The following is a 26,904-nucleotide window of genomic DNA, read 5'->3' on the forward strand; positions in this document are numbered from 1 at the left end:
TGGCGCTTCACTGTTGCACACTGTTGTCAGGCATAAGTTGTTATCTGCAGCTGGTCCAGAGAGTCGGCACTTTTTGCCTTACACGTCCTTGAGCGCGGTTTAACAAAGAGGCAGTGTTCGTGTATGTGAGACACAAGTTCTTATCTCATCCTACCCCCTAACGTTCCTCACATGAATCACAGCTTGTTATGTGAAACAATTTATATCAGTACAGTACAAACCTATTATGTTTAATCATTAATGCATTCTTTCTAAGCTAGGCATCACATCTAGTTATAAGATAATAGATCCCCACACTTCTTTTAGATAACTGGACCGATTTAGCTATGTACAACCATTTTTCAACAACCATTTTCTATCTAGCTAGTTGCTAGCTATACATATAGTTCAGTGGAGGCTGCTGAGGGGAGGATGGCTCATAATAATGTCTGGAATGGAGTAAATGGAATTGTATCAAACACATGGTATGTCCCATAGGGCGGCACACATTTGGCCCAGCGTCGTCCGGGTTAGGGGAGGGTTTGGCCGGGTAGGCAGTCATTGTAAATAACAATTTGTTCTTAACTGACTTGCCTAGTTAAATAAAGGTTTTTAAAAAATGATATCTGAAATTATTATGATTTCAATTAATGTCATATCAGAGACCACACACTGTTTCAATTTGTCACCTTTTGCTTAAAGGTCAGTACCCTGTCTAGCCTGCCAGAAGTTTGAGAGGGCGAAGACTGTGGCACCGGAGTTGAAGCCCATCAAAGTTGTTTCACCATGGCACATGATCTGTAAGTGTCCCAATTCAAATTCTACCCAGATAAGTTGTTTTGTAATGGTTGCTTTATTTGACCACAGCAAAGTTCTATATTATAGAATGTGTGTGTGTGTGTGTCAGTCAGTACCCTTACAAATATGAAAATGTGCATACTGTCATCAAGGACGGGACTGGTGAGGCCACCTCCAAGGCGATGGTGGACATCTTCAACACCCACGGTTCTCCTGAGGTCATCTTGAGTGACCGAGGTCATGAACGCTGGAACAAGGTACGGATGTTATAGGTTATATTCTGTCACTAATGGTGTGTTTTATTTATTTTTTACAATGTGTTTTTGTTTTTCATGGTACATAATATTTCAATATCTTACATTGTCAATAGATATCGCTTTCCTACCCCCTCCTCCAGGTTTGGTGAATGGACCAACCAGACACTCAAGACTGCCATGGACAAGTCCCGTGATTGGTACCAGGAAGGGTGGGAGAACAACCTGAAGGTAATTCTCTTTGCACACAACAGCAGCATCCAGGCCTCCACCGAATACGGACGGGAGCCGCAGCTGTTGACTGAGGTAAACAATGCAATTGTATATACAATTATTGCATATACTGTAGTCTTTCAAATTTGTGATTGACTTAGTGTTGTTGTTTGTCTATTGCTACTTTTGTATAACGTACTTTCAGATCACTGAAACCCCACCTGATGTGGTGGAAGTTGTCAAGCCAGATCAGAACACCTTCGAGGACTACCTTCAGGCACAGACAAAAAGGATGTGGAGGTTTTTGACCAGGTAAAAATGATTGTCCGCTGTTAATTTATTTTCTGGCCCTCCAAGAGATATGTAAGAAATGTATTTGTAATATTAAATATAATTGCATTTAATCCTGTTATTAATCAAGGTGAGACTGAACATGGACAAGGCGCAGGAGAAACAAGAATCAAGAAGGGGACCAAGTGCTACGACATCCGGGCAAATTACTTGGTTTGGAAGAAGGACGAAAGGAAGTCGAGACCTGGGAAACCTCGCTGCTCTTTTGCTCCTAGCTGGGGTCACCATCTGTTAAAGTAAATATAAAAAATCTCTGATAACAATTTGCATTTGCACACAAAATAACCTGAAGCTAGTTTTAGTTTCCCTAACACTGACATTTTTCTCTTTGTCTTCCTAGGGTTACATCGTGGAAGCCAACAATCTTCTACAGTTGGAGCAGTTAAACGGTCAACCACTGAAAGCACTGAAGCCCTACACTTCAGTGAAGCCCAATAGACAAATATGTTAAGCTTTGGTTGACATTTGAGAAAGCAAGAAATCGTAGTTATGCTGAGCTTATAAAAATATACCTCTCCAAATGACTTTAGGACCATCGACTGTCCGAACCCCCCAGGCGGTATCCCATCCACCAGAACCAGTGAGTTTGGATCAGTCGGATTCTCTGTGCTCTGAGTCGGAGGGGGAGCAGCTTGAGGTAGGCTATACCTTCCAAAAGTGTTGAAAAGTACATATCTCCCATTTATAACACTGCACTAATCCATCACATGTTCTCACAGTAAAGTGCAACCTGTGTGTTTGCTTGTTTCCTCCCCCGTTCCCTTTAACTCTGCTCCTGTTCTCCAGGACCTAGGGGTTCTGCCCAACACCAGACGTGGATCCGCCTGATGTCCTCCATTACCAACCACCCTCCAACTTTTCGTTACATCATCTACAGCTACTGTTGTTGTCATGTTGTCATTATCTGCTAAGAAAGTATTTTTGCTCTATCATACTGGGCACATAATATGGTGAGATACACAGATTAACTAAAAACACTAGCACTGCAAACACTCAGAACAATGAGAGCAGCAGTGCCTGGACTTTGCAGTCTCCCTCTTCAAGTCCTCCTTCCGAGACTGGCTGCCTGTTGAGAACAAGTGACAGGCAGAACCTCCCACCCACACAGCAACCACCTCCTCTATATTCCACACACCAGAATTCAGTACTTTAGTCTATGATTGCCATGTGAGTATACAAAAAATCAGAACATAAATTAATGACAGAACTGTAAGAAAAACTATCAAAGTTTATGCATTAAAATCTAAAATATTGCCAGGTTGGTTTTCACAGCTGTTTCACAAGGTGTTCATTATTGTAAGGTATCCTTTGATGGTATTTATTTGTTCCACATTATTTATTGTTGTACCCTAGGACCTATAATAGATACATATATATTAAACCACAAGGGTGTACTAATGAGCTATACGAGACAGAACAAAAATTAATCATAATAGAGAACTACTGAAATTATATTATCTCAGTGTAGATTAGGGAAGTGCAGGTTAAAATAAAAACATGACAACCAGACAAGCCAGTGTATTAATCAAACAGATGTGCATATGAATGGAGTTGAAATTAGATGACTTTGTGATCTGTAAGGTAAGTAACTAATGTGTCAAGCAGATTACATGTTCTTTGCCATTTCTGAAATGTAGCCACGTTGAAGACATGGATTTCATGTTGTAATGTTAACAAGGTACCCAAAAGTAGTTCGAATTAATGTTTTCATTTTATTAGCTAAACAAAACTTGTTTAAACAGCGAACGCGGAAATCAGCCTTGTTTGCATAGCAATGATGAAAAGAACTGTAATGATCTCCAAAATTCTAATAATTAGGTCATCACACCTTTGATATAGCAACGGACGCTAATTGTTTATTGAATCCCATTGTGATGCAGAGGAGGACACTATTTGGTGGGGGACATTATTTGTCATGACAGGCCCCCCAACCAAATCTGGTTTAGGGTGCCCAAAAGGCTAGAGCCGGCCCTGCTGACTGTACATTCAGCTGTAGAAAGAAACATAATATTTCTTAGATGTAAAACATAAATAAAGTGAGCACCAGTGGGGACAAATTGAGGCCTGGGGATATGGCGTTGTCATTTAATGTGTATGGCCGTCAACACCACACAAAAGATCCATAATGTATCCAATGGAATCCTAACCCTGGCTACCATGATAGAATTTTGTTTTTCATAAATGCTTGTTGGCTTTTAACAACAACTCCAAGTTGATATTTTTGTTTGGGTGATGAATGTGCTATGAAGTCCTAATGTAAGTAGCCTTCAGGTAAAGTATTACGTGTGTCTAACTACTAACAGGCAGGGGTGCTACACAATTTACTGGCCCACAAGTTATGATTAAGGTAATCTCGTTCACCAGATACTTAATTAGCCAGGGGATGAGGTCATGATTAAAATATAACAGCAGTATAAACACCACACTACAAAAGGTGAGTTTGGTAGACAGATGACTGAGTCATCATGCCCCGAAGGCACCTTATTGTACATGAGCATGCTTGCAGGAGAGAGAGAGAGACCGAACACTGGGCAACAGACCTAATCCCCTTATTAAAGCTGAGTCTGGGTTGCATCCCAAATGGCACTCTATATAGTGCACGACTTTTGACCGGACCCCTATGGGCCCTGGTCAAAAGTAATGCATTGTATAGTGAATAGGGTGCCATTTGGAATGCAGCCTAGATCTCCTCAACACAATTATACAGATGTTTCCCCCGTTCCACTGTGCCTGAGGTTACGGTAAAGCCACTCACGTGGAGTGGGCTTACGACTGCTCCTCAGCCTCTGAGAGGGGCTTCCCTGCTAGGATGAATGGGCCATGATAAAGTCTTCTTTTTAGATATGTGTAAGTCCTTTTCTGAAAGTAAGTATTACTTTCTTTGTCTCCCCAAGTTAGGCAAGCAGAGTAGTCACATAAACATGTGGTGCGTAAACATCATATGCCACATCATACTAACCTCGCGTGCCAGGCTTCACGGTTCCGGATGCAGAACACACGCAGGAATATGGCAGCTGGCCGTAAGACTAGCATGCTCCTGTAACTTCAAATATATACAACCTGAAATATGTACACCGAGTGTACAAAACATTAGGAACACCTTCCTAATATTTAGTTACACCCTCTTTTGCCCTCAGAACAGCCTCAATTCGTTGAGGCATGGACTCTACAAAGTGTCGAAAGCATTCCACAGGGATGCTGGCCCATGTTGACTCCAATTCTTCCCACAGTTGTGTTAAGTTGGCTGGGTGTCCTTTGGGTGGTGAACCATTCTTGATACACACGGGACACGGTTGAGCGTGAAAAACCCAGCAGCGTTGCAGTTCTTGACACACTCAAATTGGTGTGCCTGGCACCTACTACTATACCCCGTTCAAAGGCATTTAAATGTTTTGTCTTGCCCATTCACCCTCTGAATGGCACACATACACAATCCATGTCTCAATTGTCTCAAGGCTTAAAAATCATTTTTCAACCTGTCTCCTCCCCTTCATCTACCCTGATTGAACTGGATTTAACAAGTGACATCAATAAGGGATCATAGCTTTCACCTGGATTCACCTGGTCCGTCTATGTCATGGAAAGAGCGCTCATGTTTTGTACACTCAGTGTATATTACACTGCTTTAACACTGCTAATTAATTTGGCAGACAGCAATATTGTATTTCACACTAGAAACTATGAATTCAATATCCTGTATATGATTCATCAAGCCCTTCTCTGCCAAGGCAGAGTTAGAGGAAGATGTAAGTAAGCTTGTAAGTAAGCATTTTACCTGTTGTACTCAGCGCATGTGATAAATACATTGATTCGACTCGATTTTCTGATAGAGAAGATATTTGTCGCCATCTTGAGGCCTTTTCTACCTCTTTCAGAGCCGTACCAATTAAATATATACATGAATGTCATGCAACTTCAGACCGTCTCACACCAATGTAGCTTTTGTTGAGCAAGCAAATATCGCCATTAAGTTCACATACATCAATTTACATTATTTCTACTATAATATAAAGCTCCATAATAAATCTCTTAATACTATACTATGGATACCATTATATACCATTATAGAAGTCATAAATGACTAAGCCTAGTTCATTCCCTTCGTATGCAACACAAGAACGCTTCACAAAATGCTGATCCTGTGTTCTTGTGTAGAGTTTTTTTTTGCGTAGCTGCTTGTAGTTTTTTTTGCGTATGTACAGTCAGTACCAGTCAAAAGTTTGGACACACCTACCCATTCAAGGGTTTTTCTTTATTTTTACTATTTTTTACATTGTAGAATAATAGTGAAGACATCAGAACTATGAAATAACACATATGGAATCATGTAGTAACCAAAAAAGTGTTAAACAAATCAAAATATATTTTATATTTGAGATTCTTCAAATAGCCACCCTTTGCCTTGAAGACAGCTTTGCACACTCTTGGGTTTCTCTCAACCAGCTTCACCTGGAATGCTTTTCCAACAGCCTTGAAGGAGTTCCCACATATGCTGAGCACTTGTTGACTGCTTTCCCTTCACTCTGCCGTCTGACTCATCCCAAACCATCTCAATTGGGTTGAGGTCAGAGGATTGTGGAGGCCAGGTCATCTGATGCAGCACTCCATCACTCTCCTTCTCGGTAAAATAGCCCTTACACAGCCTGAAGGTGTGTTGGGTCATTGTCCTGTTGAAAAACAAATGCTAGTCCCACTAAGCCCAAACCAGATGCGATGGCGTATCGATGCAGAATGCTGTGGTAGCCATGCTGGTTAAGTGTGCCTTGAATTCTAAATAAATCACAGACAGTGTCACCAGCAAAGCACCCCCACACCATAACACCTCCTCCTCCATGCTTTACGGTGGGAACTACACATGCGGAGATCATCCGTTCACCCACACCGCGTCTCACAAAGACACGGCGGTTTGAACCAAAAATCTCAAATTTGGACTCCAGACCAAAGGACACATTTCCACTGGTCTAATGTCCATTGCTCGTGTTTCTTGGCCCGAGCAGGTCTCTTCTTATTATTGGTTTCCTTTAGTAGTGGTTTCTTTGCAGCATTTCGACCATGAAGGCCTGATTCACACAGTCCCGTCTGAACAGTTGATGTTGAGATGTGTCTGTTACTTGAACTCTTTGAAGCATTTATTTGGGCTGCAATTTCTGAGGCTGGCAACTCTAATGAACTTATCCTCGGCAGCAGAGGTAACTCTGGGTCTTCCATTCCTGTGGTGGTCCTCATGAGAGCCAGTTTCATCATAGCGCTTGATGGTTTTTGCGATTGCGCTTGAAGAAACTTTCAAAGTTCTTGAAATGTTCCGTATTGACTGACCTTCATGTCTTAAAGTAATGATGGACTGTCGTTTCTCTTAGCTTATTTGAGCTGTTCTTGCCATAATATGGACTTGGTCTTTTAACAAATAAGGCTATCTTCTGTATATCCCCCCTACCTTGTCACAACACAACTGATTGGCTCAAACGCATTAAGAAGGAAAGAAATTCCACAAATTAACTTTTAAGAAGGCACACCTGTTAATTGAAATGTATTCCAGGTGACTACCTCATGAAGCTGGTTGAGAGAATGCCAAGAGTGTGCAAAGCTGTCATCAAGGCAAAGGGTGGCTATTTGAAGAATCTCAAATATAAAATATATTTTGATTTGTTTAACACTTTTTTGGTTACTACATGATTCCATGTGTGTCATTTTATAGTTTTGAATTTTTCACTATTATTCTACAATTTAAAAAATTGTCAAAACAAAGAAAAAACCCTTGAATGAGTAAGTGTGTCCAAACTGTCACGGATTCAGCCGAGGCTGCCCCTCCTCCTACTCACCGGAGTACTAGCTGCTACCGATCCATGTATCTATGTTCGACTTGTTCTGTCTTTATTGGTTACACCTGTTTCCCATTATGTAGTGATGTCTTCCCTATTTAACCCTCTGTCGTACACTGTGTGTTGTGTGTGATTGTTTCATGCTTTGGCAGTCGTTAGTGTGCGGGTTTGTTCCCTCCCTGTGTGGAGGTTGTTGTTATTTATTTTACCTTCGAGTAAAGTACGTCTTCTGATCAGCTCTGTGTCCTGCGCTTGACTTCGCCTACCACATTTCACTGACGCCCTGACAGAATCACACACCATCTACATGGAGTCAGCAGGTGCAGCAATGCCAGCCAGATCGATGGAAGAATGCGTACAACAACAACCGGCCATGATCCAGGCTCACGGCACCGCCATGGAACGTGTGGTTAACACTATGTAGCGATGGGAGAGAGGAGGTCTTCCTATACCTCCTCCGATTACACCACCACCTACACCGATACCCATTGCTTCACCTCCTGGGTCGAGTGGGATTCGGCTCTCGCTCCCGAGGGCTTATGACGGTACAGCTGCCGGGTGTCAGGGTTTTCTGCTCCAGGTAGAGCTCTACCTGGCAACCATCCACCCGGCTCCCTCTGGATACGAGAGCGTGTCCGCCCTCATCTCCTGTCTGTCCGGTAAAGCGCTGGAGTGGGCCAACGGCGAGTGGGAGGGAATAGACGCCGCAACTGTCTGCTATGCGGAGTTCACCCGCCGCTTTAGGGCGGTATTCGATCATCCACCCGCGGGTGAGCGTCTATTCCACCTCAGACAGGGGAAGAGGAGCGCGCAGGAATTCGCACTGGACTTTCGGACTCTGGCTGCCAGCGCAGGATGGAATGAGAGGGGCCTCATCGACCACTACCGCTGTAGCTTGAGGGAGGACGTTCGTCGGGAATTGGCCTGCAGGGACACCAACCTAAACCTGGACCAACTGGTGGACATGTCGATTCGACTGGATAACCTGTTGGCTACCCGCGGACGTCCGGATCAGGGGCCGTCCATTCCATCCCCCAGCACCTCCGACCCTACCCCTATGGAGCTCGGAGGTGCTGCTATGAGGGAGACCAGTAGAGGGGCCGTCCCCTGCACCAACTGTGGCCGCAGAGGACACACTGCTGGTCGGTGCTGGGGAGGGCCTCCTAGGAGTCGAGGCAGTAGGCAGCGCACTGATGAGCCGTTTCAGGTGAGTAGGCACCCAACTCACCCAGAGCTCCCTGTTGCGCATATGTGTATGAATGTTGTGTTTCCCGAGTTTTCTTCTCATTCCCAGCATAAGGCGCTAGTAGATTCAGGCGCAGCTGGGAACTTTATTGATCATCAGTTTACCCGTAAGTTAGGGATTCCTATTGTGCCTGTCGATGTGCTCTTCCCTATCCATGCCCTAGATAGCCGCCCTTTAGGGTCAGGGCTGATTAGGGAAGTCACAGCGCCTCTCAGGATGAAGACGCAGGAGGGGCATGAGGAGATAATTAGTTTGTATCTGATTGATTCTCCTGCGTTTCCCATGGTGTTGGGGCTTCCCTGGTTAGCTTCTCATGACCCCACTATTTCATGGCAACAGAGGGATCTCAAGGGATGGTCTAATCAGTGCTTGGGGAGGTGTGTAGGTGTTTCCGTAGGGGCAACTACGGTGGAAAGTCCGAACCAGGTTCCCACCAGGCACATTCCGCCTGAATATGCCGATTTGGCTCTCGCCTTCTGTAAGAAGAAGGCGACTCAATTACCACCCCATCGACAGGGGGATTGTGCGATAAACCTCCAGATAGGCGCTGCGCTTCCCCGGAGTCCCGTGTATCCTCTGTCACAGGAGGAGACGGCGGCTATGGAAACATATGTCACCGATTCTCTGAGACAGGGATACATTCAGCCGTCCACTTCCCCTGCGTCATCAAGTTTCTTTTTTGTGAAGAAGAAGGATGGTGGTTTACGCCCGTGCATTGACTACCGTGGTCTAAATCAGATCACAATAAAATATAGCTATCCATTACCTCTGATTGCTAGTATGACGGAGTCATTGCACGGGGCGCGCTTCTTCACTAAATTGGATCTCAGGAGCGCGTACAACCTGGTGCGTATCCGGAAGGGAGATGAGTGGAAGACAGCATTTACAGTGGGGGAAAAAAGTATTTAGCCTGCCACCAATTGTGCAAGTTCTCCCACTTAAAAAGATGAGAGGCCTGTAATTTTCATCATAGGTACACGTCAACTATGACAGACAAAATGAGAAATAAAATTCCAGAAAATCACATTGTAGGATTTTTTATGAATTTATTTGCAAATTATGGTGGATGTTACGAACCCCGTGGCTTTAAACGTCTAGGGTGGATGGACAAGAGACCCGTAACATAATTCATGCAAATTAGAATCGTGACATGGAACAGTGAGAACAAAAACTACACGATAACCATAAACTACCGTCAAACATAAAATGTTTATTTTTGAACACACGGTAAAGGTTTGGGAAAAAGGGCTGAGCAGGACCCAAGAAATGAAACAATGGTGTAAAAAAAAAAAAAAACTGATCTTGCCTGCCTCAAGAACCGCAAAGCTACTGCTAATCATACAAAAATACAGTGGGTGGTCTGCTCAGGTCTAACTAGTGTTTTTAGACAGTTTTCTTCCTACGGGTAATGTATGCCCAAGGGCAACTTGCTTAAATTCCCCTTTTCCCAGAAACACACAACAAAGTAACCAGCAAATGAGTGAGTACACAAAACACAGGACACCACAGTATCCATACTCACATACGAAAAATAGTCTCTAACAAAGTTACCAAACAGAGTAACCAGCAAATGAGTGAGTACACAAAACACAGGACACCACAGTATCCATACTCACATATGAAAATAGTCTCTAACAAAAAACACAACTGACCGGCTTTTAAATGTGTGTGATTGACAAACCAGAAATAGGTGGTGCAATGCAGAGGAATGTCCACTGATTGGTCCACCTCAGCAATCACTAGACACCCCAACGACCACCAATCAGGAACATACAGGACACCTGTGATTAGGGCAGAAGGAGAGGAAAAACACAAAAAGACACAGGATACCTGTATCCGTAACAGTGGAAAATAAGTATTTGGTCAATAACAAAAGTTCTCAATACTTTGTTGTATACCCTTTGTTGGCAATGACACAGGTCAAACGTTTTCTGTAAGTCTTCACAAGGTTTTCACACACTGTGGCTGGTATTTTGGCCCATTCCTCCATGCAGATCTCCTCTAGAGCAGTGATGTTTTGGGGCTGTCGCTGGGCAACACAGACTTTCAACTCCCTCCAAAGATTTTCTATGGGCTGAGATCTGGAGACTGGCTAGGCCACTCCAGGACCTTGAAATGCTTCTTACGAAGCCACTCCTTCGTTGCCCGAGCGGTGTGTTTGGGATCATTGTCATGCTGAAAGACCCAGCCACGTTTCATCTTCAATGCCCTTGCTGATGGAAGGAGGTTTTCACTCAAAATCTCACGATACATGGCCCCATTCATTCTTTCCTTTACACGGATCAGTCGTCCTGGTCCCTTTGCAGAAAAACAGCCCCAAAGCATGATGTTTCCACCCCCATGCTTCACAGTAGGTATGGTGTTCTTTGGATGCAACTCAGCATTCTTTGTCCTCCAAACACGACGAGTTGAGTTTTTACCAAAAAGTTCTATTTTGGTTTCATCTGACCATATGACATTCTCCCAATCCTCTTCTGGATCATCCAAATGCACTCTAGCAAACTTCAGACGGGCCTGGACATGTACTGGCTTAAGCAGGGGGACACGACTGGCACTGCAGGATTTGAGTCCCTGGCGGCGTAGTGTGTTACTGATGGTAGGCTTTGTTACTTTGGTCCCAGCTCTCTGCAGGTCATTCACTAGGTCCCCCTGTGTGGTTCTGGAATTTTTGCTCACCATTCTTGTGATCATTTTGACCCCACGGGGTGAGATCTTGCGTGGAGCCCCAGATCGAGGGAGATTATCAGTGGTCTTGTATGTCTTCCATTTCCTAATAATTGCTCCCATTGTTGATTTCTTCAAACCAAGCTGCTTACCTATTGCAGATTCAGTCTTCCCAGCCTGGTGCAGGTCTACAATTTTGTTTCTGGTGTCCTTTGACAGCTCTTTGGTCTTGGCCATAGTGGAGTTTGGAGTGTGACTGTTTGAGGTTGTGGACAGGTGTCTTTTATACTGATAACAAGTTCAAACAGGTGCCATTAATACAGGTAACGAGTGGAGGACAGAGGAGCCTCTTAAAGAAGAAGTTACAGGCCTGTGAGAGCCAGAAATCTTGCTTGTTTGTAGGTGACCAAATACTTATTTTCCACAATAATTTACAAATAAATTCATTAAAAATCCTACAATGTGATTTTCTGGATTTTTTTTCCTCAATTTGTCTGTCATAGTTGACGTGTACCTATGATGAAAATTACAGGCCTCTCTCATCTTTTTAAGTGGGAGAACTTGCACAATTGGTGGCTGACTAAATACTTTTTTCCCCCACTGTAGTACCACCTCGGGGCACTATGAGTACCTCGTCATTCCATACGGTCTGATGAATGCTCCTTCAGTCTTCCAATCGTTTGTTGATGAGATTTTCCGGGACCTGCATGGACAGGGTGTAGTGGTGTATATAGATGACATTCTAATATACTCCGCTACACGAGCCGAGCATGTGTCCCTGGTGGGTCGGGTGCTTGGTAGACTGTTGGAGCATGACCTGTATGTGAAGACGGAGAAATGTCTGTTCTTCCAAGAGTCCATCTCCTTCCTAGGACACTGCTTGTCCACGTCAGGTGTGGAGATGGAGATTGACCGCGTTTCGGCTGTGCGTAATTGGCAGACTCCAACCACGGTGAAGGAGGTGCAGCGGGTCTTGGGTTTTGCCAATTACTACCGGAGGTTTATCCAGGGCTTTGGGCAGGTAGCGTTTCCCATTACCTCCTTGCTAAAGGGAGGGCCGGTGCGTCTGCAGTGGTCAGCTGAGGCGGACAGGGCTTTTAGGCATCTGAAGGACCTGTTTACTTCGGCTCCGGTGCTGGCTCATCCGGACCCTTCCTTGGCATTCCAGGTTGAGGTGGATACGTCCGAGGCTGGGATCGGTGCTGTACTGTCTCAGCGCTCGGGTACGCCACCAAAACTCCGCCCCTGTGCTATCTTTTCTAAGAAGCTCAGTCCGGCGGAGCGCAATGATGTGGGGGACCAGGAGCTGTTAGCTGTGGTTCAAGCCCTGAAGGTGTGGATGCATTGGCTTGAGGGGGCAAAACACCCTTTTCTCATTTTGACTGACCCTCATAACCTGGAGTACATCCAGGCAGCGAGGAGGTTGAATCCTCGTCAGGCAAGATGGGCCATGTTCTTCACTCGATTTGTGTTTACTCCCACTTACAGACCAGGTTCCCAGAACGCTAAGGCAGACGCCCTGTCCCGACTGTATGACACAGAGGAGAGGTCCATTGAGCCCACTCCCATACTCCCGGCGTCGTGTCTGGTGGCACCGGTGGTGTGGGAGGTTGATGCGGACATCGAGCGGGCGTTACGTACCGAGCCTACTCCCCCCCCCCCCCAGTGTCCGGAGGGTCGGATGTACGTGCCGCTCGAGGTTTGTGATCGATTGATCTATTGGGCTCACACTTCACCCTCCTCTGGTCATCCTGGCATCGGTCGGACAGTGCACTGTCCTAGTGGGAAGTACTGGTGGCCCACTCTAGCCAAGGACGTGAGGGTTTATGTTTCCTCCTGCTCGGTGTGCGCCCAGTGTAAGGCACCTAGACACCTGCCCAGAAACAAATTACAACCCCTACCCGTTCCACAACGGCCGTGGTCCCACCTATCGGTGGACTTTGTGACGGACCTTCCCCCCTCGCAAGGGAACACCACGATCCTGGTCGTTGTGGATCGGTTTTCGAAGGCCTGCCATCTCATTCCTATGCCAGGTCTCCCTACAGCCCTACAAACTGCTGACGCCCTGTTTACACACGTCTTCCGGTACTACGGGGTACCTGTGGATATTGTGTCAGATCGGGGTCCCCAGTTCACCTCTAGAGTCTGGAGGGCGTTCATGGAACGTCTGGGGGTCTCGATTAGCCTCCTTTCCAGTGTGTGTTAGGTTATCAGCCGGTCCTGGCACCTTGGCATCAGAGCCAGATCGAAGCGCCTGCGGTGGATGAGTGGTTTTGGCGCTCGGAAGAGACCTGGAACGCTGCTCATGTACACCTGCAGCGGGCTATCAGGCGACAAAAGGCGAGCGCCAATCGCCACCGCAGTGAGGCTCCGGTGTATGCACCGGGGGATCGGGTCTGGCTCTCGACCCGAAACCTGCCCCTTCGCCTGCCCTGCCGGAAGCTGGGTCGGCGGTTTGTGGGGCCATTTAAAGTCCTGAGGAGATTGAACGAGGTTTGTTATAGGTTACAACTTCCTATTAATTACCGTATTAACCCCTCGTTCCATGTGTCTCTCCTCAGGCCGGTAGTAGCTGGTCCACTCCAGGAGTCTGAGATACGGGAGGTTCCTTCGCCCCCACTGGACATCGAGGGGGCTCCGGCGTACTCGGTCCGTTCCATCGTGGATTCGAGGCGTTGGGTGGGGGGCCTGCAGCATCTCGTGGAGTGGGAGGGGTACGGTCCGGAGGGACATCCTAGATCCCTCCATGTTGAGGGATTTCCACCAGAGTCATCCAACCCGCCCTGCTCCGCGTCCTCCTGGCCGTCCCCGAGGCCGGGGTCGGCGCACGGCTGGAGCCGCGCGTCAAGGGGGGGGGGGGGGGGGGGGGGGGGGGGTACTGTCACGGATTCAGCCGAGGCTGCCCCTCCTCCTTGCTCGGGCAGGCTTCGGTGTTCGTCGTTACCGGAGTACTAGCTGCTACCGATCCATGTATCTATGTTCGACTTGTTCTGTCTTTATTGGTTACACCTGTTTCCCATTATGTAGTGATGTCTTCCCTATTTAACCCTCTGTCGTACACTGTGTGTTGTGTGTGATTGTTTCATGTTTCGGCAGTTGTTAGTGTGCGGGTTTGTTCCCTCCCTGTGTGGAGGTTGTTGTTATTTATTTTACCTTCGAGTAAAGTACGTCTTCTGATCAGCTCTGTGTCCTGTGCTTGACTTCGCCTACCGCATTTCACTGACGCCCTGACACAAACTTTTGACTGGTAGTGTATATAGCGTATAAACTACGCTTTAGTCCCATGTAATCAAATGAATAATTAAAATAAAGAATGATGAAAGATACAATATTAATCAAAATCTGCAATAAAAATGGTTTATTAAAACAACCATTAAAAAGTATATAAGGGATTGAAAAATAAAATACATAGTTCCTGAAAGCCCAAAAAGTTTAAATGAAAATAAATCTATGAAATTGGTGTAGATGTAAATTCGAGGGTATGGCCGTATCATTCCCTGGTTAAAAGGGGAAAAGCACCACTTTCCTAACCGTAGGAGTAGAAGCTGCTGTCAGCCTACCATCCTTGTAATTCTTTAATTTAGGCTAAATATCTGTATCAAATTTAGAGGCTGCAATGGATGTGGATCAATGATTACAATAGTGTGAGGGCATCAGATGTACAGCACATCTAGTCAAAGGGTTGGGCTTCTTAGCTTATCTTGCTAATCACAGGAGAAGCTGTAGATGCTTGAATGACATTTAGAAGCTCATCTTCCTAGTTACAGGAGTAGGAGCTAATAAGGGATCAAAAGACCCAGATGGAATGTTGGTGTTGAGTAGCCTATAGTTGACCTTCCTTAAGGAGTAGAAAATAATGGTAAGCTAGTCCACTGACTGCCTGGTTAAAATTTAGTAGCATTAGGGGCATTTGAGTAAGATATTGCTAGTCCCACTGTTTTTTTGAAAACAGAAATTAACAACAAAAATCGAAATAAATTGTAGTATTGGGGCCAGTAGTGGTGTCCTCCTCAGATGTAGCCTGGCAAAAGCAACTGACATGGGCTGCACGTCTTCCAGGCTACCCCTCAGAGGTCCCAGAGGAGTCGCAGGTGACCAAGCGTTTCCAGGCCTTCTGGACTCCCCAAAAGAAGCCCTGGATGCCCTTCCTCATCTTGGATAATTTAACTGGCAAGAAGATGAAAATATGAAATAATTTCAGATAGATAATTGTCTGATAAAACCTATATTTATTACTTCTTTATACTTCTTTATATCTAATTGTCGCATGAGAACATTTCCCCCCGGGAATACTCACTCACGGGTGGAGAATCCACAGCAATGTACACCTCTGGCTGCTCTGTAGTGTCTCTAAGGGCGATGCTCACGTTGGACTGTGATCAGAATTCAAGGATGCACAATTAAACTTCAATTTCATTTCCTTTACATATTCCTATAATTATCCAATTATACCTACTGGTGCCGATATCAAAAAGTACAACCAATGACCATTCAAGAGTAATCTGAGCTTGTCTTACCTTTCTGCCGGTGGCATAATGCACCCCCTCAGATTCCGCCTCCTCCACATCATCCCAGCTGCAGGAATCACTGCATGAGTCTTCAAGGTCTGAGGCCTCGCTGTCATATGGGTTGGGCACTGAGGGTTTCAGGATGGCCAGTAGCTTGTGAGAAACAATGACTGAGACAATGGAAAGCATTTCCTGATCCTCAAAGAAATCCTCAATTTTCAAGTAGCGTTTCAAACGCTTGACCTTCCCTAGGTCAGTGTAGATGGCATCTGCCAGCTTCGATGTCATCTTAGAATCCAAACTTGTTTGCTGGCTCTCCATGTTCTCAATCAAATATTTGGCCACCTCATCATCAAACAATCTGATCAGCTCTGTCACCATATCACTGATCTGGATGCACTGATGCTTCTTGGTCCTTTTTGGCATGCGGCATATCTTCTTGACAAGCTTCATCAGGACTTGTTCTAGTAGACGCTCCCTAATGAAGCTGGTGGAACCGGATGTCACTTGTTCCACAGTGGACCGCTCCGGCTGTTCAATCACAGTCTTGATGCTGCTCTGTTCAGCGTTCTTATTCAAAGATTGACGGGTCGTCATTTCATTAAACAAAGCAGTCAATTCTTTCAAGTTGAGTGTAGATTCCAGATTTTTGGTGCCTTGAAGTTTGGATGGTGCTTCCATAATTCCATTCGTGACAAGGCAGACAATGTCCTTGTGCAGCTTGGGTGCCTTGTGGCACAGTATCTTCTGTAGTGCTTCCTCTGTGCCATAGCGTTGAGTCAACTTTCTATGCACAGCCAGCACCAACTGAAAGATGTCTGTTGCCTTCAGGCAGACATTTGCTTCGCTCCACCTGTTAGTCACCCTCACCCACAGAGCACTGGACAGCTTGTTGGTCACATCCTCAACTAGGGTCCAGCCAGACAGTTTAACCTGGTTCCGAGGAACAATCAGAGACAGCAGCCGGACAATGATATCCATCACCGCCTCTACGTGAACAATAATATACACAGGTTGGGACGTCTTCACCTCAGCCGATCCACATCGGCTCTTAACCATGACCTTGTCCTGGTGTGTCCTCAGGCAGATGTCTGAGGATAGCGGCCGGACAGAGACTTTGGGGAAGATTGAACCCAGATGATTGACTTCCCTGGTGAGTGCACTCGCAATGGCTGTTGTCATCTCCCCGCTGCCGTGGCTCAGAGCTCGCCTCAGGGCATCAGGGGAGCCCATGTGCTCCTCCAGCTCTCTGCAGAGGGCACTGACAATCCTTGCACTTGAGAGGCGGGAGTACGGCATCTTGAGATCCTTTGTCATTTCCAATGCTGAGGTAACGTCTGGGGAATCGGACATGTCCCGAAGGACAGAAACCACCATGTCCATTGCCACATCAGAGAGAGGGGTGGTTGGGGATGACACAGGTGATGCAAAGTCCTCCGGGTCAAGCTCATACCCATGAAGCAGCTTGGTGATCAGGTCTACAACCACCTCTGGTGTGGAATGTAGACTGGGAGAGTCCTCTTCGGAGGTCTCAATCATACAGGATTCAATTTCACTCAAAGCCCTTCTGACCATGATGTTTGTCTCAGAGACATCGGGTACATGGTTCTCTTTGAGGGGTTTGAAAGCTGCCTCACACAGCTGTTTCACATGGATGTTCTCGGAAGACATCACTGCTTCTTGAATAGTAGGTGGTTGATTGGCTATGGTTGTAGCCATGATTGTCCTTACCATCAGAGGACAAAGCTTCGCCACCAGTTCATACTGTAGCTTAAACGTCTCAGAGCGGCTGTCGTTCATGGGTACCTCAGGGATGTCAAGGCCCTGAAATAGCATCTTCTGGACCAGTTTGCCCACTACCCCCTCTAGCAGGCAATTAGTAGGGCTTGGGGTCTCATTCCCTCTGCCACTGGTATTGGAGGGTAACTCTTGCTTCTTGTGAAGGCCATGAATGGCCTCACTTTGCGCAATACAACCCTCAACAGGCAACTCCTCCACTGCAATCGTGTGCACAACCACATTGACGTCATTGGTGTGGGGTCCAATCAAAAGCTTCTTATAGGTTGGGTCTGTGACATATTGGAAAACACCTCCGCCTGTCTTTAAGTTCAGAGCTTTGTCTCCAAATGTCCTATCCAGGAGACACAATATTGACTCAGATAGTGGGTCACTGAACTCCTGGAGCTCTAGGCTGTTCTCAACTTCGAAGGGGCTGAGGCTGCAGCTGATCTGGGAGCTGTAATAAGAAGCATGCAGCTCTCTCTTGGACTCCAATGTGTCATGCAGCTTTGGATATAGGGCATCGGCAATGGAGTCTGTGAGCCGCTCATCCAAATTAACAGAGAAAATCTTATCCAGGCTTTTGTTGGAAGCCTCCTCTTTGGTTTTCCTCAGGATGTCCCGCACAGCTTCCCTTGGGTCAGAACCAGAAGTGCAAACATGTCCATTGGATGGTGTCTGGGTGCCAGTAAGTGATCCCTTGATCAAGAAACTCTGGAGTTCGGTGGCCACTTCCTTAGACATCTCCCTTCTGATCTTCAGAACATCGGGTGTCAGTGTAGCTTTCTCTGAGGTTAAAAGTGTCAGAACTCTGGCCAAAGCTGAGGGGCATCTCAGCTGATCACCCAGACATTCTAAGTCATCAGAGCAGGACTCCTTTGCAACTTTAAATATAACCGAACTAATAAGGTTCTGAGCCACAGCAGATGATTTTGCTGATGCTGCCTGGAGTGTCTCTAAGCTAACCTGATTGGAGGCAGCCATCTTTGTTGTTGCCTTGGCGATTATGTTGCTCACAGGCTTGATGGAGTTGCTCATAAACTGGGATCTCAGGCTTTCAAAGACTCCCTTCACTCTTTCTGCCTTCAGGTCTTTGTCACTGGCAACTACACACGACTGAACAGCACGGAGAGATACAGGGAGAGGAAAGCCCTGGGGTGAAGCCACATCTGTGATATGGTTGGAGGACTCTGAGGATGTCCCCTCAAGGCGCCTCTGCAGCAACTCTATCATCTCCAGGACTCTGGCATTGTCCTGTGGTGAGATGGAGCACTCTCCTGAGAGGTTCACACTGTCTAGTGTGTTCTGGATTCCCAGCAGTGTTGCACTGAGTATCCTCCTGTCACAGGGAAGCACTCCCCTCAGAGCAGAGGAGGACCGGCTCTCTGATGTGTTGCATGGTGTTGATGCACCAGAGAGGTCACTCCCACTGTCATCTTCTTTTTTGGTCCTCATTATAATAAGGATTTCATCAATGATCTCATCACTGTAGACTTCTAAGTCTTCTGTGATCACATGGGCCGTTGGGGTGGCGATACTCAGAGTACGACCCCCAAGAAGTTTGAAGGATGTCTCCGACCCGCTGCCAAGAGGGCCAACAGACACACATCGCAGTGTTTCACTGGATGACGAAGAACAACTGGAGGAGAGATCAAGCAGCTCCTCCTCAAAAGTCGGAGAGGAGGAAAGAATTCCCTCCATTTTCAGGACAGCGATAACATTCCCAAGTGTTGAATCTACAAGGTCCTCACCTAGTGGGCTACTCCTTAAGTGGCTGACAAACACCCTTGTAGGAGAATGGGAGACTGTGGTGGGAGATGGAGAGCCCTCCTCAACATTCACACTTGACTGCGCCTCCACAATTTCTAAAGACTGGGAGATGACGGAACATACAAGTACCCCAGCCCGCTCAATAATGGAGGGGAGGGAAACATCCGAAGAGTCTGGAGGTGTCACACTCCCTCCTTGGACATTTTTATCTAGGCTGAGGCAGATCGATGAGACCTCAGTAGCAAATTGATGCTCCCGCACAGGGCTGCTGCTAGAGTCAGGTCCAGGAACAGTTGAAATAGATCTCACAGCCAGGGAGCAAGGAATGTCACTCATGCTGTCTAAAAGCTTGATGGAGCACGAGGAGGAGGCGGAGGTGCTCCTGGCTGACCCCTGCTTGGGAGGCATGTCAGTGGCTGAGAGTTTCAAAGTGGTAGACACCAGGGAGCTGCTGCTAGATGAGCCCTGGCTGGAGGGGAAGCTGGTGTTGTAGGAGGAGGAGAAACTGGCCAAGGTCTGTTTGAAGGGGATGACATGTCCATGACTAAAAGGACCTATCACACATGGGCTAGCTGAATGTGGTGTGCAGCCCACCACAGCAGATGAGGTTTCAGAGTCATCAGTGGCAGTGCATTGTCTGTCAGATTGTGACCTGCCAGACTGTGACATAGCAGATTGTGGTGTAGCAGAACATGGCCTAGCAGCCTGGAGGTTATTAGTAGAGATCTGATTGGAGGCTGAGTGAGCTTGTTCCTCGCTGGACAGAGAAGTGCTGCTGCTAGAGTCACATCCAGAAACATTTGAAATGGAGCTTAAGGCCAGGGAGCAAGGAATGTCACTCCTGCTGTCTGAAAGCTTGATGGAGCACGAGGAGGGGCTGCTGGAGGGGAGGTTGGTGTTGGTCTCTTCGCTGGAGAGCAAGGAGGAGAAAGGGTCCAAGGTCAGTTTGACAGGAACGACATGCCCACGACCAACCACAGCAGATGAGGTTCCAGAGTAGTCAGTGGCAGTATGTGGTTTAGCAGATTGTGGCCTGGCAGATTGTGGCCTGGCAGATTGTGGCCTGGCAGATTGTGGCCTGGCAGACTGTGGCCTGGCAGACTGTGGCCTGACAGACTGTGGCCTGACAGACTGTGGCCTGACAGACTGTGGCCTGGTATATTGTGGCCTAGCAGCCAGGAGGTTCTCAGTAGAGATCTGACTGGAGGAAGAGTGTGCTCGTTCCTCACTGGACAGAGAACTACTGCTACAATAAGTCTGGACAGCAGTGACTGGTTCATCGATGGAGATTGAGGAGGACCTACTGTCAGGACTCTGAGTGAGATAGATAATATTGACTTTGGAGAGTAGGGAGGTACAGCTGACAGAGCCCTGGGTTGAGTCTTCGTTGGTGTCTTTGCTGATGGGGAGCACACTCTCTGCAGCACTTTCTGAAGCTCTCTGCCTTATGAAGTCAACCATGGCAGGGATCAGGTTGCTATTTACCTCCTCCAATAATGAGCTCTTTATGTGCCCAATCATGAGCAGCAGGTCCCTAACAGTAATCTGTATATATGAACACAGAAAGGTACATCGACAGGATTAATCAGGATTTATGTTCCAAATCAAAACACGTTAATCACTTTTTTAGCAATTACTGTATATCAAATGTGTGGTCTCCAAATCAGTCATTGTTGCAACTTAATCATCTGTCTCATCTAGAAGTTTTACATTTACCAAAGTGGAAAATATATATCACATCATATCATCCAAATACTTGGATACAGATTTCTCAGGAGATGAGAGACAGGGAAGCAGTAATATGTCTACAGCCCCCAAAGAGTGAAAGCTGGGAACATGTTCATGACCAAAATGACCTACCACTGACGGGCTAGTTGAATGTGGTGAGCAGGTCATCACAGTAGACAAGGTTCCAGAGTGATCCGAGCCACTGCTGGGTCTTTCAGTTGGTGGTCTGGCAGTACGGGGTCTGGTAGTTTGTGGTCTGGCAGTATGTGGTCTGGCAGTATGTAGCCTAGCAACCTGGAGGTTCTCAGTCAAGATCTGACTGGAAAGAGTGTCCATCGAGGAGGTGGAGTGTCTGGAGGGAGAGTCCATGCCCAGAGGTGTGTGTGTCTCCATGCCCAGAGGTCTCCAATCTCCCATCTGGCTACCAGGCTAAGAGAGACGGGTAAGAGAGAGAGGCACATGGATGAAGATACCAACAGAAACACTGAGGTCCTACTGCTGCTTAGCAACTGTGAGTTGATATCAGCCCTAGGAGTGCCGCTGTTCCATCCTTACCTGTCCTATCAGAGACCAGGGGATTCTGCGCTCCAGGTGCAGCTCCCTGCACACTTCTCTTTCCAGCTCCTCAAGCCTGAGGCGCCGTTTCACATCCCAAGCCAGTTCGGCCAAGTAAAGGTTCTTCCCCTCTTTCATTTCACTCTGAAACCTTCACATACAAGGGAACATAAAACGTGATTTACCTTTATTTTTCTACAGCTCAAACTGTCCACCATATCTATTTCTTAAGTTATTGCTAGATAGGAGGTTGATGTGATGCCACACCTTTGCTTACGTTTTTTAACAAATTTTAGTAAAATATTCGAATAGCACTCACGTCTTCTTGAAGTAGTTTCTACCCTTGGCAATGAGCCATTCTCTAATATCCGTCAGTGAGATGTGGGATGGAACCTCCCCTTGCTGCTGCAAGACTAGGAACTGCTTCAGAAGCATTTTCTGAGAGAGAGAGAGAGAGAGAGAGAGAGAGAGAGAGAGAGAGAGAGAGAGAGAGAGAGAGAGAGAGAGAGACAGAGACAGAGACAGAGACAGAGAGAGAGAGAGAGAGAGAGAGAGAGAGAGAGAGAGAGAGAGAGAGAGAGAGAGAGAGATTAATTTGCACCCTTGCCTTCCACAAGTTTTTTCTAGTCTTGTCACGTGATCTGAAAACCCTTTCCTGATCAATGAGTGACAGCAAATTACATACACAGTTGAAATATCTAACACACATGGAAAGGTGTGTCTTACAATATAGCTTTTGTGTTTTCATAATTGTGTATCTAGAAAGTAGACCACTCTAACCTGCTGGGCACAGCACTGCTTCTCCCACAGCAACTGAACTGACTTGATGTAGCTACTGTAATGATTGTACTCTTTACGAGTACACAGCACCTGAAAGGGAGGAGCCACAAAAGAGCCATTTTAGAGGAAGTTCATGTGTACAGACACCCAATCCCAATCCCAAATCTACCTCTAACCTCTACCCCAATATTGATTGATTTTGCCTTTATTTAGCCAGGTAAGTCATTAAGAACACATTCTCTTTTACAACCTGCACTAACAACGACCATATGCACTTGTAGATTTAGATTAGTGTAAACTAAGCAAAATGGCAAAAATGTCACCTAGCCATCATATTGCTTACACCTGTCCAATTTTATCAGTTCTATACAAGTGTCACTTTTAGATTTTGTAAAGAAAAATGAGGTTTGCCATGCCTTCTCATTTGAGGTGATGAGGCCTTTCTTCACCAGCCGCTTCTTCCTCTCCGGATGGCGGAAAAACCACTTCAGATGTTTGTCGTGGAGGCAGTTATAACTAACATCAATTACTCTCATGTTGGGGTCCGACAGGTCAAACCCTGGGGTCTCCTGATGGAGCTGTGGATAGTGTTTTAACAAACCTCAATGTCAATGGATACTACAGTGGGAATGGTTCTGGAATTAGGACTGGAAATGGGAGGGACATAATTTAAAAAATATCATTATGGGACATTTAAAAAAAATAATTTTGGAATGTCATGCTATCACACTAACCTTCTCCCCCAGTTTTCCTCTGAAGAATACAGGGGATGTCCTCTCTGGGACATCCTGTGACCCCTACAAAGACAGAGACAATCATGACAAAACTTTTTAGACGTGGGGTTTTGGTAAGGGTTTTGATAGTAGACCCCCATCCCTGTCACTTGGTTTGCAATAATTCAACCTTTTGCCAATTCACTCTACATTAAACATTTTGAATCAAGCTCATATCTAAAACACATTTGTTTGATCCATTTACATTGTTAAACTATTCTTAAAGTAGTCAACTAGCCATAGGCCTACATGATGACTGATTCTGTAGTCTACATATTCATCCCATAGGCTTTCATCATCCATCTTTATAATTATACAAATGTGAAGCGACATTAATATGAAGAACGAACAAAGCATTATCCTAGGCCTAGTCACATTTTCTTCTTCTTTGCCCCCACTTTTTGACATAGTAGGCATATTGAAACTAATCTAAAAGCAAATGGGAGACACCCATCTTCTGAGCCAAAAAGTTATACAGCCCATGTGTGCTAGACTTGTGCAACTAATATTGTAAACAAGTGATGTCATAACTGAAACATGAATATCCTGTGTCTCCAGAAAAGGTAGGCCCTATGCCCCCCAAATGTCCGCTATCTGATAGACCTATGTTGTTGTATTGATATGCAAACTATGAAAGGATATTGTAGCCTAAACCTATTGATATAGCCTACAGGCCTATTTACTGCGTGCCCGCCCAATAAAGCGCACCTCCCGTTGTGCCTGGGCTTGCCGTAGCAGGTGCACTCTGTCGCCAAGCCTTCCACAGAATCATACCTCAACCCTAAAATGATTTCGAAACTGTCTATTATTTGCAGTGATGGATTTAAAGCATTATCACAACTTACAGACAGTTTGATGTGGTGCTTCAATGCACAAAGAGTCGGAAAACCGTGTGCACTTTGCCCATACACTACCTGTGGTGCCTGTTAACAAAGCCACAAAATTGCACCTGTTACCTCTCTTGGTCCATGAGAGCTCAATTTGGATGCTATTATGCCCCTAGCCTATAGATTGAAGAGGGTGCAACCTCGCGTAGACCTATGTACTTTTGCCACTGAAGTCCTATTGAAAACAATGACTTGTCAGCAAGTTCCATGCACTGTTTGAACGAGCCATGTGTACCCAGGTAGGCTACACTTGATTTGCACTTTTCTGATTTCAATTAGTCCTAGTGGGCACACATTTTGTATACATCTGGCCCTTCATTGGACACTGTGTTAACAAACCTCCAAACGAGCTTCAATGCCATACAACACTCCTTCAGTAGCCTCCAACTGCTCTTAAACACTAGTAAAACTAAATGCATGCTCTTCAACCGAACGCTGCTTGCACCCGCCCACCCGACTAGAATCACTACTCTCGACGGGTCTGACCTAGAGTATGTGGACAACTACAAATATCTAGGTGTCTGGTTAGACTGTAAACTCTCCTTCCAGACTCACATTAAGAATCTCCAATCCAAAGTTAAATCTAGAATCGGTTTCCTATTTCGCAACAAAGCCTCCTTCACTCATGCTGCCAAACATGCCCTCGTAAAACTGACTATCCTACCGATCCTTGACTTCGGCGATGTCATTTACAAAATAGCCTCCAACACTCTACTCAGCAAATTGGATGTAGTCTATCACAGTGCCATCCGTTTTGTCTCCAAAGCCCCATATAATACCCACCACTGTGACCTGTACGCTCTTGTTGGCTGGTCCTCACTACATATTCGTCGCCAAACCCACTGGCTCCAGGCCATCTATAAATCACTGCTAGGCAAATCCCCGCCTTATCTTAGCTCATTGGTCACCATAGCAACACCCACCCGTAGTCTGCGCTCCAGTAGGTATATCTCACTGGTCATCCCCAAAGCCAACACCTCCTTTGGCCGCAATTCCTTCCAGTTCTCTGCTGCCAATGACTGGAACAAATTGCAAAAATCTCTGAAGCTGGAGACACTTATCTCCCTCACTAACTTTAAGCATCAGTTGTCAGAGCACCTTACCGATCACTGCACCTGTACACAGCCCATCTGAAATTAGCCCGCCCAACTACCTCATCCCTATATTGTTATTTATTTTGCTCATTTGTACCCCAGTATCTCTATTTGCACATCATCTCTTGCACATCTATCATTCCAGTGTTAATACTAATTGTAATTATTTTGCACTATAGCCTATTTATTGCCTTACCTCCATAACTTGCTACATTTGCACACACTGTATATATATGTATTTCTGTTGTATTTTTGACTTTGTTTTGTTTTACCCCATATGTAACTCTGTGTTGTTGTTTTTATCGCACTGCTTTGCTTTATCTTGGCCAGGTCGCAGTTGTAAATGAGAACTTGTTCTCAACTGGTTTACCTGGTTAAATAAAGGTGAAATAAAAAAAGAAAAAAAATAGGACCCATGAGCGGGATACGCCTCTGCCTGTCATATTTATTTGATTTATAAGGGCGAGGTCAAGTTTACAGTTGAAACTGCTTCACTCAACTCTGCCTCACACCCCACCACTGCAGAGTTTAGTTAGCTCTTGACAGGGAAGCTGACTCTAGGCCTGAGAGGGAGAACAACTCTGAACCCGAGAGGGAGAACGACTCTGAAGCTAACAGGGATACTGACTGGGCCTGACAGGGGAACTGGCTGAACTGGCTGAGTGCAGAAGACTACGGACCTGATGGCAAAGTGAATGTGGGGCCTAGCGGGAAGGAAGGGAACTCTGACCCTACCAGGAAGGAAGGGAACTCTGACCCTACCAGAAAGAAAAGGAACTCCGACCCTACTGGGAAGGGACTTCTGACCCTACCGGGAAGGAAGGGAACTCTGATCCTACCGGGAAGGAAGGAAACTCTGACCCTACCATGGTGGCAGTGAACTGGACATCTAGGTTAGGGGGGACATCAGCGGTGACTTCTGGTGGGTCACCCGGGGTTATGTCTGGCGAGTTCCCCCTGGAGAGCTGGAGGATCCCCTGAGGCGAGGTCTGGGAGGTCTGGAGGTATCAGGGTCCTCGAGGCTGGAACTAGCAGGGTGCTAGCAAGTGGAGACAGCAGGGACATCAGGCCTGAGACTGGCAGGTCCCAACAGGCAGGGGCTGACAGGACCGGGCCAGCAGGAGCGGTCTGAGTCCGTGTGGCCGTAGGCTGGGTCTTGACAGCGGAAGGCTGAACTTCGAAGACAGGCCAGGGCTGATCCCACCAGGTCATGGCGGGAGAGGCCCCAACATCCGAGCTGCACTTGACATCTGCAGTAGCTGCAGGCTGAGGCACCATCCTAGGGGCAGGCAAGTCCCAGCCTACGGCCACAAGGACCAGGAGTGGGAGAGGCAGGTGGAGACTTCGTGGTTGAAGGTGCCAGGGCAGCAGACAGTCAAACCTCAGGCACCCGAGCGTCTGCCTTGACTAGCAGGGGATCCCCACTGAGAGGAGAGGACGACTTCACAACGGCCACCAGAACAGGCCCCATGGCAGCGGTTGGCTGTGGCTCCACGATTGGAGCGGGAGTTTCCTTAACTATGGCTAGTCGAGGCTCTGGCTGAGGAGGGTACAGACCTTGGTGTGGTGGAGTGTGCACTCTGGAGTTTTCTTCATCTGCTGGGGAGCTAGGTCGCTCTGGAGAGCAGAAGCGGACTTGGTGCTCCTGTAGCTTCGGGTCGGGTGGACCTAGCATGACGTCGGTCAGGGGAGCAGCTGGGCCACCC

This window comes from Coregonus lavaretus, assembly GCF_964263955.1.
Source record: "Coregonus lavaretus genome assembly, chromosome: 9".
NCBI lineage: Eukaryota > Metazoa > Chordata > Actinopteri > Salmoniformes > Salmonidae > Coregonus > Coregonus lavaretus.